Source organism: Procambarus clarkii, chromosome 86, assembly GCF_040958095.1.
Source record: "Procambarus clarkii isolate CNS0578487 chromosome 86, FALCON_Pclarkii_2.0, whole genome shotgun sequence".
NCBI classification, from domain to species: domain Eukaryota; kingdom Metazoa; phylum Arthropoda; class Malacostraca; order Decapoda; family Cambaridae; genus Procambarus; species Procambarus clarkii.
In genome coordinates, this window is record NC_091235.1 from 1,442,548 (window position 1) to 1,456,460 (window position 13,913).

Genomic DNA, 13,913 nt, shown 5'->3' on the forward strand with positions numbered 1-13,913 from the left:
AGCCAGAACGCACTTCTCAGCCTACTATGCAAGGCCCGATTTGCCTAATAAGCCAAGTTTTCCTGAATTAATATATTTTCTCTAATTTTTTTCTTATGAAATGATAAAGCTACCCATTTCAGTATGTATGAGGTCAATTTTTTTTTATTGGAGTTAAAATTAACGTAGATATATGACCGAACCTAACCAACCCTACCTAACCTAACCTAACCTATCTTTATAGGTTAGGTTGGGTTAGGTAGCCGAAAAAGTTAGGTTAGGTTAAGTTAGGTTGGTTAGATAGTCGAAAAAACAATTAATTCATGAAAACTTAGCTTATTAGGCAAATCGGGCCTTGCATAGTAGGCTGAGAAGTGAGTTCTGGCTAGTAGGTACGACATATATATATATATATATATATATATATATATATATATATATATATATATGTCGTACCTAGTAGCCAGAACGCACTTTTATGCCTACTATGCAAGGCCCGATTTGCCTAATAAGCCAAGTTTTCCTGAATTAATTGTTTTTCGACAACCTAACCTACCTAACCTAACCTAACCTAACTTTTTCTGCTATTTCACCTAACCTAACCTCTAAAGATAGGTTAGGTTAGGTTAGGTAGGGTTGGTTAGGTTTGGTCATATATCTACGTTAATTTTAACTCCAATAAAAAAAAATTGACCTCATACATAATGAAATGGGTAGCTTTATCATTTCATAAGAAAAAAAATAGAGAAAATATATTAATTCAGGAAAACTTGGCTTATAAGGCAAATCGGGCCATGCATAGTAGGCATAAAAGTGCGTTCTGGCTACTAGGTACGACATATATATATATATATATATATATATATATATATACATATATATATATATATATATATATATATATATATATATATATATATATATATATATATATATATATATATATATATATATATATACATATATATATATATATATATATATATATATATATATATATATATATATATATATATATATATATATATATATATATATATATATATATGTCGTACCTAATAGCCAGAACGCACTTCTCAGCCTACTATTCAAGGCCCGATTTGCCTAATAAGCCAAGTTTTCATGAATTAATGTTTTTTCGTCTACCTAACCTACCTAACCTAACCTAACCTAGCTTTTTTTGGCTACCTAACCTAACCTTACCTATAAATATAGGTTAGGTTAGGTTAGGTAGGGTTGGTTAGGTTCGGTCATATATCTACGTTAATTTTAACTCCAATAAAAAAAAATTGACCTCATACATAGAGAAAAGGGTTGCTTTATCATTTCATAAGAAAAAAATTATAGTAAATATATTAATTCAGGAAAACTTGGCTTATTAGGCAAATCGGGCCTTGAATAGTAGGCTGAGAAGTGAGTTCTGGCTACTAGGTACGACATATATATATACATATATATATATATATATATATATATATATATATTGTGACGATAATCTCCTTCAAGAGATTGAGCCTGCTCTTCCCTCCAAAATTACGTCTTCACAATTATATAAAAAGACTATGGAAGAAATGTCCAACAACGACAACAACACCAGCACCAGCAAGGCTTGCAAGGGTGAGCAGAAACGTATGCAGCCCGCCACCTGTTCGGACCCAAATCACCAAACTACCCGTTGATCGCTACGGCTCCGCTGATTGGTCGCCGGTCTGGCTGCACCTGCACTCGCCCCCCAATACTACCCGATGTCTGGGGTCGCCCCAACATCAGTCTTCAGAATGTTCCGTGCTTTCGTAGCCAGCACACCTCCCAGCTAGACTCTAGAGTGTACTGAGAGAGGTGGTGGCTTTAAGCCAATATTCCAGCACCTCCCACTTACTGTTGTATTGCACTTCTTGTTATTTTGCCTTAACTTAACTTTTCATTTTGTCATTTAAGTATTCTTATTATTTTGATTCATTGATTTTATTATAAGAATTTGTTTGTGCATTATTTTCATGTTTTGATTTATTTAACGTAATTAAAATTTCATTGTTAAAGTTTTACTTGTGTTTTGTGTGTCTTCTCCTTACCTTACCACAGACGAAGTTCCAGTTTTTCTATTTTTTTTTTATAACTATGTGACGAGGCCATACCCCTAGCCTTAAACAGCCGAACACCAACGCGTTACCGTCACAATATATATATATATATATATATATATATATATATATATATATATATATATATATATATATATATATATATATATATATATATATATATACCTGTGTTTGGTCAGATATGTGGGAAAAACCTGCTGGGATTGATATAAGAGGAGACTACCAGGGACTTGTACTGAACTAAATTAAAAATTTACTGTCTGCAAATTAATTCAACTAAAATCTCTAGCTAGGGTTGTAAATCCTAGATCCTCTTTTCCTAATGACAGACTGTGGGCTGTAAGGGACAGGTGGGGTGAATGACTTAGTTGATAGAAGTTCCAATCCACCTGTAGACAGGGATCTCACATCAGCTTGTATTTTATACAAGGATAAGATTTAATAAATTCAGTTGTATGACTGAACACTGGCTCTGTTTAAATCAGGGATTTAAACATACATAGTCTAACCTAGCACCATAACTTACAGCCAATAGATTCTTATACTATAAACAACAAATTAAATTGTAAAAGTATAATAAATGACCTTAAATGTAGTCTAAATACTGTTAAGTAAGTACTAGAAATTATATTCAATTTAATGAACTTATATGATAACTTAAAAATAACTAAGCAAGCAATTGATAACTTAATTTATATATTCAAATATATATGCAGACATATTCAATTTATATGATACAGTTAGCTTGAGTGAATCTCTTCTAACACTATGGACACTTGTGAGGTTTTTACTTATTGAGGCTGAATTCTTTCTGACACAATGGACACTCACGAGGTTCAGTGCTTGGATAAGATTCACAGCGACACTACAATTTTAATAAACGTACCGATGAATGAGGCTTTGCCTCGCTTTATTACCGACAGACAGATTTATAGAATATTAAAGTTATACAAGCATACAATTGGCCAATTAATACGCTACTGTAATAAACTTCAATACACTTATCTGAAGCCGGGTGCCTGTCTGACAAGTTTGCCAGACTGATTAACTCTCTTGTCGAGTTTAGGCACTATATTTTGTTACAGCGTTGCTGTTTGATGATCTGGTAGCGTTGCTACATGATTATCCCTGCAGTTGCAGAAGAATGATCGTGGATAAAGATTAAGAATGAAGGTGGAGGAAACTGTCACTGTGATCTCCACTATACACTCTTATTTTATATAAATGTTCTAGGATTTTCCTTGTAGATATTGTCCAGGTACTCCCCCAGTTCTAGAGAGTATTCACTGGCGATAAAAATAACTAGATAAGGTGTCCTAAGCCAAATGTTCGCTAAGGATCAGTCACTTGTTCACCGAGTTGTAAACAAACGTGGAGTGCCCGCGGGGCGTCTTGGAGCGCGCTTCTTGCTCCCAAGATGCTCCTCCCTCCCTTGAGAGGTAGCTTTCAATGAATATTGATTGATTATTTTTACAGTCTAGATGTATGATTGAAATAAGATGTGATTATAATATAATTAGATATAGGATATAAAGATTATAAGTAGTATTTGAAAGTACCACTGAATCTTATTAAAGATTGGATTTTTAATCTCTACCGGAAGCGAATAAATGTTCCAATAGTTTTTTAATTAAGAAATCCTTCTAGAAGCTTCTGGATCCTTGAGAGATTATGTACATAGTCACGTAGGCATCAAAAGGGCCCCTGTTGCTTACGTGTCCATGGTGACATTGTCATCCAGGATCAAGCTATATAATGAATCTATAATGATTCAAATATGATTTTGATACGATTTAGATATGATTTTGATATGATATAGAAATTATACATTTCTTAGATAATTATTAGATATGGTGGGTAAAAATTTCCCACAAGATAGTGGCAAATCTGTCTATTGAGTAGTTGCTGACATCACTATAGTAGCAAGTCCACTAACGCGTAGGAGCTGACATTATTAGTGGCACTACCATGTAGGAGCAAACATCATTAGTGGTACTAACATGTAGGAACAAGCATTAGTAGGCATCCTTCAGTCTCGGGAGACTATGGAGTTGCACCCTAGTTGTCAATCCTGGTGCAGCGTCTGGTGTGACTGATGAGGCCAATCCGAGAGTGGCAGTCCTTCCCACACCGAGCACAAACGAAGTCCGATTCTGGTCTGTCTTCCTGGTTACCGGCTTTCCTTCTCTGTCTCTTTGCCTCCGATTCCTTGGCAAGTGACTCCTCGAACTTGGAGAGACCTCTTTGAACAGACTGCCTCCAGGCTGAACGGTCTGCAGCCAGTGTCTCCCATATAGCAAGATCGACGTCCATGGCTTTCAGGTCCCTTTTGCATACGTCTTTGTACCGTAGCTGGGGCTTGCCTACTGGACGCTTTCCCTGCCTCAGCTCTCCGTACAGGAGATCCTTGGGGATCCTGCCGTCGCCCATTCGCACAACGTGCCCGAGCCAGCGCATTCGTCTCTGTTTCAGCATTGTGTACATGCTGGTGATTCTTGATCTCCCCAAGACGTTGTTGTTTGTCACCTTGTCCTGCCAGGTGATGTCCAAGATGTGTCTAAGGCAGCGCATGTGGTAGGCATTCAGCCGTCTTTCCTGACGGGCGCGGAGTGTCCAAGACTCACTGCCATAAAGGAGAGTGCTCAGGACACAGGATCTGTAAACCTGAATCTTAGTATACTCAGTTAGCCTATTGTTGGCCCACACTCTCTTTGTCAGTTTGGACATGGTAGTAGATGCCTTACCGATGCGTTTGATTAGCTCCGTATCAAGAGAGAGGGAGTCAGAGATTGTGGAGCCCAGGTACACGAAGTCGTGAATAACTTCCAGTTTGGAATCAGAGATGCCGATGTCAGGTGGGGAGTCCACTCCTTGTCCCATGACTTGTGTTTTCTTCAGACTGATGGTGAGTCCGAAAGCCTGAGAGGCCTCGCTGAAGCGGGTTATGAGCCGTTGGAGGTCTTCAGCTGAGTGGGCAGTGATTGCTGCGTCGTCGGCAAAGAGGAAGTCGCGCAGACACCTCAGCCGAACCTTTGTCTTGGCTCTCAGCCTGGCGAGGTTAAAGAGCTTTCCATCCGACCTGGTCCGGAGGTAAATGCCTTCCGTGACAGATCCGAAGGCGTGCCGCAGCATAACTGTGAAGAAAATCCCGAATAGGGTTGGAGCCAGTACGCAGCCCTGCTTTACTCCACTTCGGATGTCAAAGGCGTCTGATGTTAGGCCATCAAAGACCACGGTGCCCCTCATGTTCTCATGGAAAGATCTGATGATGCTGAGGAGCCTGGGTGGGCATCCGATCTTGGGGAGGATCTTGAACAGGCCATCCCTGCTGACGAGGTCGAAGGCCTTCGTCAGATCTATGAAGGCTACAAAGAGTGGCTGCTTCTGTTCCCTGCATTTCTCCTGCAGTTGTCTGAGGGAAAAAAACATGTCGATGGTGGACCTGCCAGCTCTGAATCCACATTGTGATTCTGGATAGACTCTCTCTGCAAGTACTTGGAGCCTCTTCAATGCGACTCGAGCAAACAGCTTTCCGACAATACTGAGGAGGGAGATTCCACGGTAGTTGTTGCAGTCGCCCCTGTCACCTTTATTCTTATACAGTGTGACGATGTTGGCATCCCTCATGTCCTGTGGCACCTCTCCTTCTTCCCAGCAGAGGCAGAGAATTTCGTGCAGCTCCATGAGCAGGCTACCTCTGCAGCACTTCAAGGTCTCAGCAGGAATGCCATCTTTGCCAGGAGCTTTACCAGAAGCAAGGGAGTCCAGGGCATCGCTGAGTTCTTCCAGGGTCGGTTCACTGTCGAGCTCCATTAACACAGGCAGACACTCAATGGCGCTCAGGGCATCTTCGGTGACCACATTGTCCCTGGCGTATAGCTCAGAGTAGTGCTCGACCCAGCGCTTCAGCTGCAGTGTCTGGTCCTGAATCACCTCGCCAGTGGCAGATTTCAGAGGAGCGGTCTTCCTCTGGATTGGGCCGAGGGCCTGCTTGATGCCGTCATACATTCCCCTTACATTGCCTGTATCCGCTGCAGTCTGTATCTGGGAGCAGAGCTGGAGCCAATAGTTGTTGGCACATCGCCTGGCGCTCTGCTGCACTTTGCAGCGGACGGCCCGAAGGATCTGTAAGTTGCGCTGACTTGGGCAGGCTTTGTAGGCTGCCAAGGCGTTTCTCTTCTCTTCGATTACAGGTGTCATCTCTTCCGAGTGAGCCTCGAACCAGTCTGCCGACCTGCTGGTCTTCTTGCCAAAGGTGGAAATGGCAGCGTTGAACACAGTGTCTCTGAGGTGCTCCCATCTTTTACAGGCAGTGACCCCAGCTGGGCCAGGGAGAGCTTCCTCGAGCACGTGTGCAAAATCTTCCACCTTGTCCTGGTTGCGGGTCTTGGTGGTGTCGATGCGAGGTCTGCCTGCCTTTTTCGAGTGATGAATCTTCTTTGGTTGCATCTTGACCCTGCTACATACCAGGGAGTGGTCGGTGTCACAGACAGCACTCTGGTAGCTACGCGTAATCTTGACGCTGGGTAGACTTGCACGCCTGGCAAGTATCAGGTCAAGCTGGTGCCAGTGCTTGGATCTGGGGTGTCTCCAAGATACTCGGTGTTGAGGCTTTGTGCCGAAGAACGTGTTGGTGACACAAAGACCATGAAGGCAGCAGAGTTCTAGCAGACGTTGCCCGTTCTCATTCATCCTTCCTATGCCGAATTGACCCAGGCAAGTGGGCCAAATGTTGTGCTCGGCACCCACTCTGGCGTTGAAGTCGCCGAGGATGAACAGTGGCTCCTTTACAGGGATTCTCGCTATGACTCTGTTGAGGTCATCATAGAATTTTTCCTTTGCCTCTGCTGGAGAAGTCAGGGTTGGTGCATATGCACTAATTACATTGACTGGTCCTGTTTGGGAGTACAGTTGCTGAGACAGAATTCGTTCGGTTTCCCCCATCGGTGGCATAATGTGTCCCAACAGTGCATTCCTGACGGCAAATCCCACACCATGTTCTCTGGTCTCATCTGGAGGTTTTCCTTGCCAGAAGAAAGAGAAGGTCCTCTCTCTCACAGATCCTGATCCCGGGAGCCTGGTCTCTTGGAGAGCAACAATATCCATCTGCAGCTTGCTCAGCTCCCTATCGATGATTGCTGTTTTTCGGGCGTCATTGATTTCTTGCAGGTCGTTAGAGAAAGAGAAACCTGGTGTCAGTGTCCTGACGTTCCATGTGCCCAGCTTTAGAGCAGTTGATATTTTCTTCTTTGGTTTGGTATTGCTTGGTGCAAAGTTGTCGGGCCGCTTGTCAGTTTTCACCCTAAACCCCACGCACCCAGTGAGGTTAACGGACCGTGGCGAGGCAACACCTTATTGGCTGGGGTTTGCCCAGCTTGAGGCGGGCGGTAGCTGCCCAGTGGGGCGCGATGACCCCTCCCACCGTCAGAAGCAACCCCTGGCGTCACACTCTTCGCCAATCGAGCAGAAGACTTAAAACCGGTAGACTGTCGCTTCCCGTGTTGGTTCGACGCTGTGAGGCGAAGCTGGAGTGTCCTCTCCAGGGCGCAAAGCCTGGGTAGGTAGATATGGAGGAGAAGCTGTTACCCATGCAGCAGGTCCCCCCTCTCCACGTTGCTGAAATTATCCAATAGAGAGGCAAATGCCAATACACATGGTTCCAGCAACGTCGCAGGAGCTGCCAGAACGAGGTCGATGTCAACAACGAACTGCCTTAGGGGCTCCAACTCCGGATTTTTCCTCGAGGTTGACTCCTGACACTAATGAGAAGGTTCAAACATCCTTAGTGGCTAGTCCCCTAACATGTAGGAGCTGACATCATTAGTGGCTAGTCCCCTAACATGTAGGAGCTGACATCATTAGTGGCAAGCCCAATAATGTGTAGGTGTTGAGAAAGCCGATTAGTAGGATTTTATTTATTTAATAATTTATTAATTATTTAATTTATTTAAAAATAAATTAAATAAAAATAAATTAAACAAAAATATATGTAGGAGCTGACATCATTAGTGGCAAGTTCACTAATGTGTAGGTGTTGGGGGAAGCCGATTAGCAGGATTTTTATTTATTTAATAATTTATTAATTATTGAATTTATTTAATTATTTATATTTTATTATTGATTTCTTCCTCAAAGTAAAGTGGACTGTATTTATAATTTATCCTGATAGTGAATTTCCTTCATGGGTTGGAAGGTTTAATTATATTATACAAATCAAAATAATCAGATTGGTTGAAATTTACTACGAATGGTTTGTATGCAATTCCAAACTGGGTTAGTAACATCAATATTCCAGCTCAGGTGTTATGTAGGAGGTGGCCTGGTTAGTGAACAATAGGCACGTCCACATTGCGTAAATTGAATCTCTAGTGGACCAGTCTATAATGGCATCAAAGCATGCTTCTTGTTAAATCTGGTAATTTGTAATAGGTCTCTTTTCCCTGCAATTTCACCTGTTAAATAGTCACAATGTAATAAACCATAACCAATATATGACGGTTGTATCAGGGGGTAAGATATTATGAATAATTAATTTAAGCCTACCCGTTTTGGATGGCTTGCCATGTGCTCTAACTGTTCCACATAAATCTACACATAAGGAGACATATGTAAAAATTATAACAGTCAACGGGATACAGAACACTTCCCTTTGGCTTACAAAGTCAAATGACTGATAGGAGATTCTGACGTACTTCAACACTTTCGCTACCAGGAAGGTTCAATTCGTGTACAATTATTGACAAAGGGCTGGTGGAGCTGATTTAATTGATTAATTATGTTCAATCATGGAAAACACTTTTTTATTTGTTGTAATCCGTAGACTGGTGGTTAAAAAAATTGAATATAAGTATTCTAGGTAAATCAAATTTAGGTGACGTAAGGCACATTAGAGGAGTGAGATGTCCTCCTAATGGCTCACGTTGCAAGTGGTCGTCAGAGAGGTAGGTCAGCGGTCGGTTATTGATCCGAGATTTAATTTCCATGACAGTGGTTGGAGCTCCTGGAGATTGATTTTTTGGTGGTGCAGGATCTTCCTTAGACAGCGCTTGACTGTCTCCACCATCCACTCATAGATGCCGCCATACCACAGACCTCTGAGGGGTATAAATTTCCAGTGGCTCTGCCGCTCATTTAGAGCAGTACGTACTACTGGGTGATTCCAGACCTCCTTCAGGCTTGCTTTTCCTGCCACCAAGTTGAACCCATTGTCTGAGATCATCAACTTGGGAGAGGGTCGTCAGGCAGCTAACCTGTGAAAGGCCTGTATGAATGCTTTTGCACTCATGTCAGTGATCATATCAACATGTACTTCACATATTGAGACACAGGTGAATAGGCAGATGTACACTTTCACTAGAACTTTGTCTTTAGTACCTGTTAGGGTTATGGCTCCTGTGTAGTCTACACCAGTAGTGTCAAAAGAATGAAGGTGGACATCTCATTCCTTAGAGAGTGGTGGAGGACCTGGATAATAACACACCCCAAGCGTCGTATCTCCGGCAAACCACACAGGATTTTTGTATGAACTTTACAGTCAGGCAACCTTGCAGAAGCCAGTACTATTGTCTCAATGAGGTGAAGGTATCTAGTACCCCACCATGCAGAGTGCAGTTTTCGTGTATATGTAATACAATTAGACTTCTTACTATGTGGTTACATGAGAGAAGCAATGGGTGTTTCACTTCTAGATCTACAGTGGCATGTTGTAAACGACCCCCGCACCGTAATTGGTTATAATTGTCTGGGATCAATCCGGAGACCCAGAATAATAATAATTTTTACACGAAGGTTTTCAAAACCTTCTCTGTAAGTTTCAGTTTGGGCTCTTTTCACCCAATATTTTAGAGCACTAGGGAATTTTTGCTTGATTCCTGTTTTACTCAGGAAATCACACTCTATGAGTAACTCTTATTATTTTATGGTAGTCAGATTACTGAGTAGGGTCATTTACCAATGTCTGGGGTGGTTGTGATTTCTCAGTGAGAGCAGTAATATTGTCACGATGGCTTGTGGCTTTTGTTTGGGCCACTGATCGCTGATTAGCCACTGAGGTTCATTAAACCACATCTCAGTTTTGGCTACTTTCCTTAAAGTCGGGTCTCTGGAGAGGTAATCAGCGGGATTCTCTTTTGTGGGTACATATCTGAGTTTGTACCCAGCCCAGTTTGTACTCTTATCTTCTGCATGTGATTACTCATGTAAGGAGTTTTATTATTGTTATTTCTCACCAACTGTAGTACTTCCTCATTGTCTGACCATACTACTGTTTCTTCAAAGTGGATATTACTTAAGGTTTTGGTCAGATAATGAGCCAGCCTTTCTCCTAACAGAAGGGGACTATGTTGACACTGACTATGTTGCACAAGAACTATATTAAATCTTGTTTTGGAAATGACCGTTTCTTCAACGGTGCCATCCTGGATGTTGAGGTGAGCAGATTTGTCTGATCTGTCACTAAATAGGTTACAGTGCTGTAAGCCTTTCCTGCGGCATCACAAAACACATGTAGCTTAATGGGCTGATATTCCTGTATGATGTTTTTGGAAATGATAGACTCTAGAATATTTAGATCCTTTACTAATCATGCCTTTTTCCCGTAAGACAGGTGTTAGAGGATCATCTCAACCTATTTTCTCCTGCAAAATCCTTGCATGATCAACTTCCCTTTGATGAATATGGGACTTAATAGTCCCATGGAGTCGAATAATAGCTTCTTCATGGGTAAATTGGTGATATCTGTCTCCAGCACTTTGATGGTCAACTGATCAGAATTTGTTTCCCATTCGACTCCTAGTATTTTCATCTTCTATAGTACCATGAAGTTGGAAATTTCTGATTCAATCTTTTTAAAGTTTGTATTTTTTGAGACCCATGACTGGAGAGGCATGTTTGCTCCAACAACTCTCGAGTGGCCTCATGAGGTATTTATCAGTTCCTTCTCACTGTTGGTTGTTCCTTGGAAGTTGTCTACATACGTTGTTGATAATTGAAATTTAATTTGGACTATTAGACGTCTTCATATGTGTATCTAAGGTTGCTTAAAACAGAAAAAGTGAGGAAGTAGCTCCAAACAAAACTGATGCAAACCTGTATGTGATTATTTTACTGTTTGGATCACTAGGATCGTTGATCCATAGGAACTTGGTATAATTCCGGTCTTCTTCTTGGAGACCTTCCCTGAAGAATGCCTTATGTATGTCGGCTGTGTATGCATAGGTCCCTATGTGAAATTCTAATAGCACAACTTACAGTATAATAATTTGTGCAGATCATAGCTCTCCCCTTCCCCTTTCCCCTTACCCCTTCCCCTTCTACTTTTCCCCTTCCCATTTTCCCTTTCTCTCCCTTCCCCCTCTCCTTTCCCCTTCCATTTCCCTTCTTCTTTCCTTCCTTTCCCTCGTTTTCCTTTCCTTCCCTTGTTCCCCTCTCCTCTCCCTTGTTGACCACCTTCGGTCATAAACTCGTCATTTGTAGGCAAGGGACAGTTGTCTGACCGTCTCAGGCCAGTCCTCTTCTAATCCCCTATTCCCTAATCTTCATCATAAATCCCCATTCCAGTACCCCTTTCCAATTTGTTTCCCTTCTTCCCCTGCCTTTGCCTTAACCATTGACAAATTCAGTGCCATAAACCATAGATCTCAAGTTTTGCGTCGGTAGCTGGGGGCCATATGGCTGTGTGGTTTCCTGTTGTAGCGTGGGAAGGATTCAAAAGTCTACGGGAATAAAAGATAACTTTCAAAGAGGCCTAGGGGGCAGGGCTAGTCAGAGTATTTGGCTGGGCTAGAGTAAGATTTTGGTTTCATTGGCTCGAGTTTTGAGAGGCCTAGCAGGTTGTTTTATTGGGCCTAGCAAAACTTACAAGTGGGCGGAGCTTGTTTCCGACTGATAGCTTGTTTAGGAAATATTCGTTAGTTTGTCTTGTGTGGGACTTGGAAACAGATTTAAGGACCTGGGGCTGCCCTCAACATCTGGGCCGGTTGCAGGGATACGGTAATGTGTTTGTCTGAGTTTTGTACATCAAAGTAAATTGCACTCCGTGTTCCATTTGCCTCTTTGGAATGTTTTATTAAAGTAGGATACTTCTTAATTTGATTTAAATTTATGTGACTTAAAATAATAAAGTGTATTAATGTATTTGTGTTTAGTTATCTGTTCCCCTTTGATTAATACTGTGTTATTCATTTTATATGTGGTGTTCTCGTGAGGTTTTGGAAGCCCTGGAATCCTCAATAAGTAAAGTAAAATTACGTAATTCACTCTCCAAGCATTTAGCATTATTACCCAGATTATTATGCCCCTTGAGTTCATGAATATTGATTTCTTCCTTCCTGGGACATCAGTAATAGACACATTCGAATGGTCAGAGAGGTGGTGGCAGTCGAGTATGTGTAAGTCTTATTTAGTCGCAATTAAATTTATAACTTTTTCATTCTTGCTTCTTTCCCCCCCCCCTTTTAATATTTCAATCTCAATATTTAGCTGTAGTTCAGTGAGGGTCATACTGAGCTGCAAGCAGTGTTGAGCTGGGGTGTTGAGTGGAGTAAGGAAAGAGCAGGTAGGGTTATTACAACAGCCTCTGTCTCAGTCATGGGCCAGTTTGAAGGCAGTCATTCAACGAGACACTGTTCTGTTTGGCCTTAGCACTGCAGTTAAACACTATCCTTATTGGGGTAGTAACTGAGTTTTTCAGTATTGCATGGTGTGGCAAATAGTGTCCCTCCTTAGGATCATCATTATTTACAACTTCGATAAATTTGCTATCAAGTTGTTGTTGTATTATGTCATGGTACAATTTCAGGTTCTACAGTTATCTATATAAGCACAACATCATAGACCCTAATTTGTTTTGTGCCATGAAATGATTTACTGGTAGCTGATGTTGATTCAGTTTCCATGGTAGCCTCATCCAGTATTGATTGTGTTTGTGAACCACTGAGTCCAGGTGTTGTTTGTATGTCTAGGTATCGTCTGGATAGGTTGCTCAGGGGCTATGCCTAAAGTTACTGGATCCCACAATTTATGTAGAAGTGGATCAAATTAATCCTCAAACATACATCTGAATTTAAGTGGTGACTGTTCTTCTCCTAGTCACGCAACCATCACTGGGTTGACTAGTTTGTTGTCTACCGGTGTGGGTTGCTTCGTACTCAATACTGGGCCAGTGAGCAATTTGTCTCCTGCAAACAACAACAACTGGTTCATTTCCCTGCTGTTTTGTACTTCCCGTGATGAATTTGTGGTAATAGTCTGCAACTACAAGCATTCCAGTATTTGTGAGGTGATCAAACGTGATTTTATTATCAGCCATCATGATTCCCATTTCTTGGTGGAGTTTGGCTATTGTCCCTAGAACATGAGCATATAGATCAGATGGGATTTTATTGACTACTGTGGCCTGTACACGTTGAACATAACAGTCTAAAAGTACTAGTAGTTGGACCACTTTGTAGTCTTGGGGTCCTGTGTATGTCAGGAACCCTGATATATTTAATTTTACCTGTTTAACAAGTTTTAATTTTGTCATCTGCCACCTTCTGTGTGACAAATGTTTTTTGGGATCCTTGGTCAAATATTCTGCGGGTGTTGACCTTGGCCCTTTTGTTTTTGATGATGAGTTGGGCAGTGGACGAAGTCGTGTTATTATCAGACTTTTTCTATGGGACACTTCTGTCCTGTCGTACTTTGCTGGTCTGTACTGTGGTGGAAGCCTCTTCCTCCACCTTGGCTTTGGGAGACTTTGATTTTATGTCCCCACACAGTACTGTGTGGTATTGTCTCTTATTGCATCTGTGGTAGGTGTGCAGTTTGGTTGGAGAAGTACTGGTGTCATGT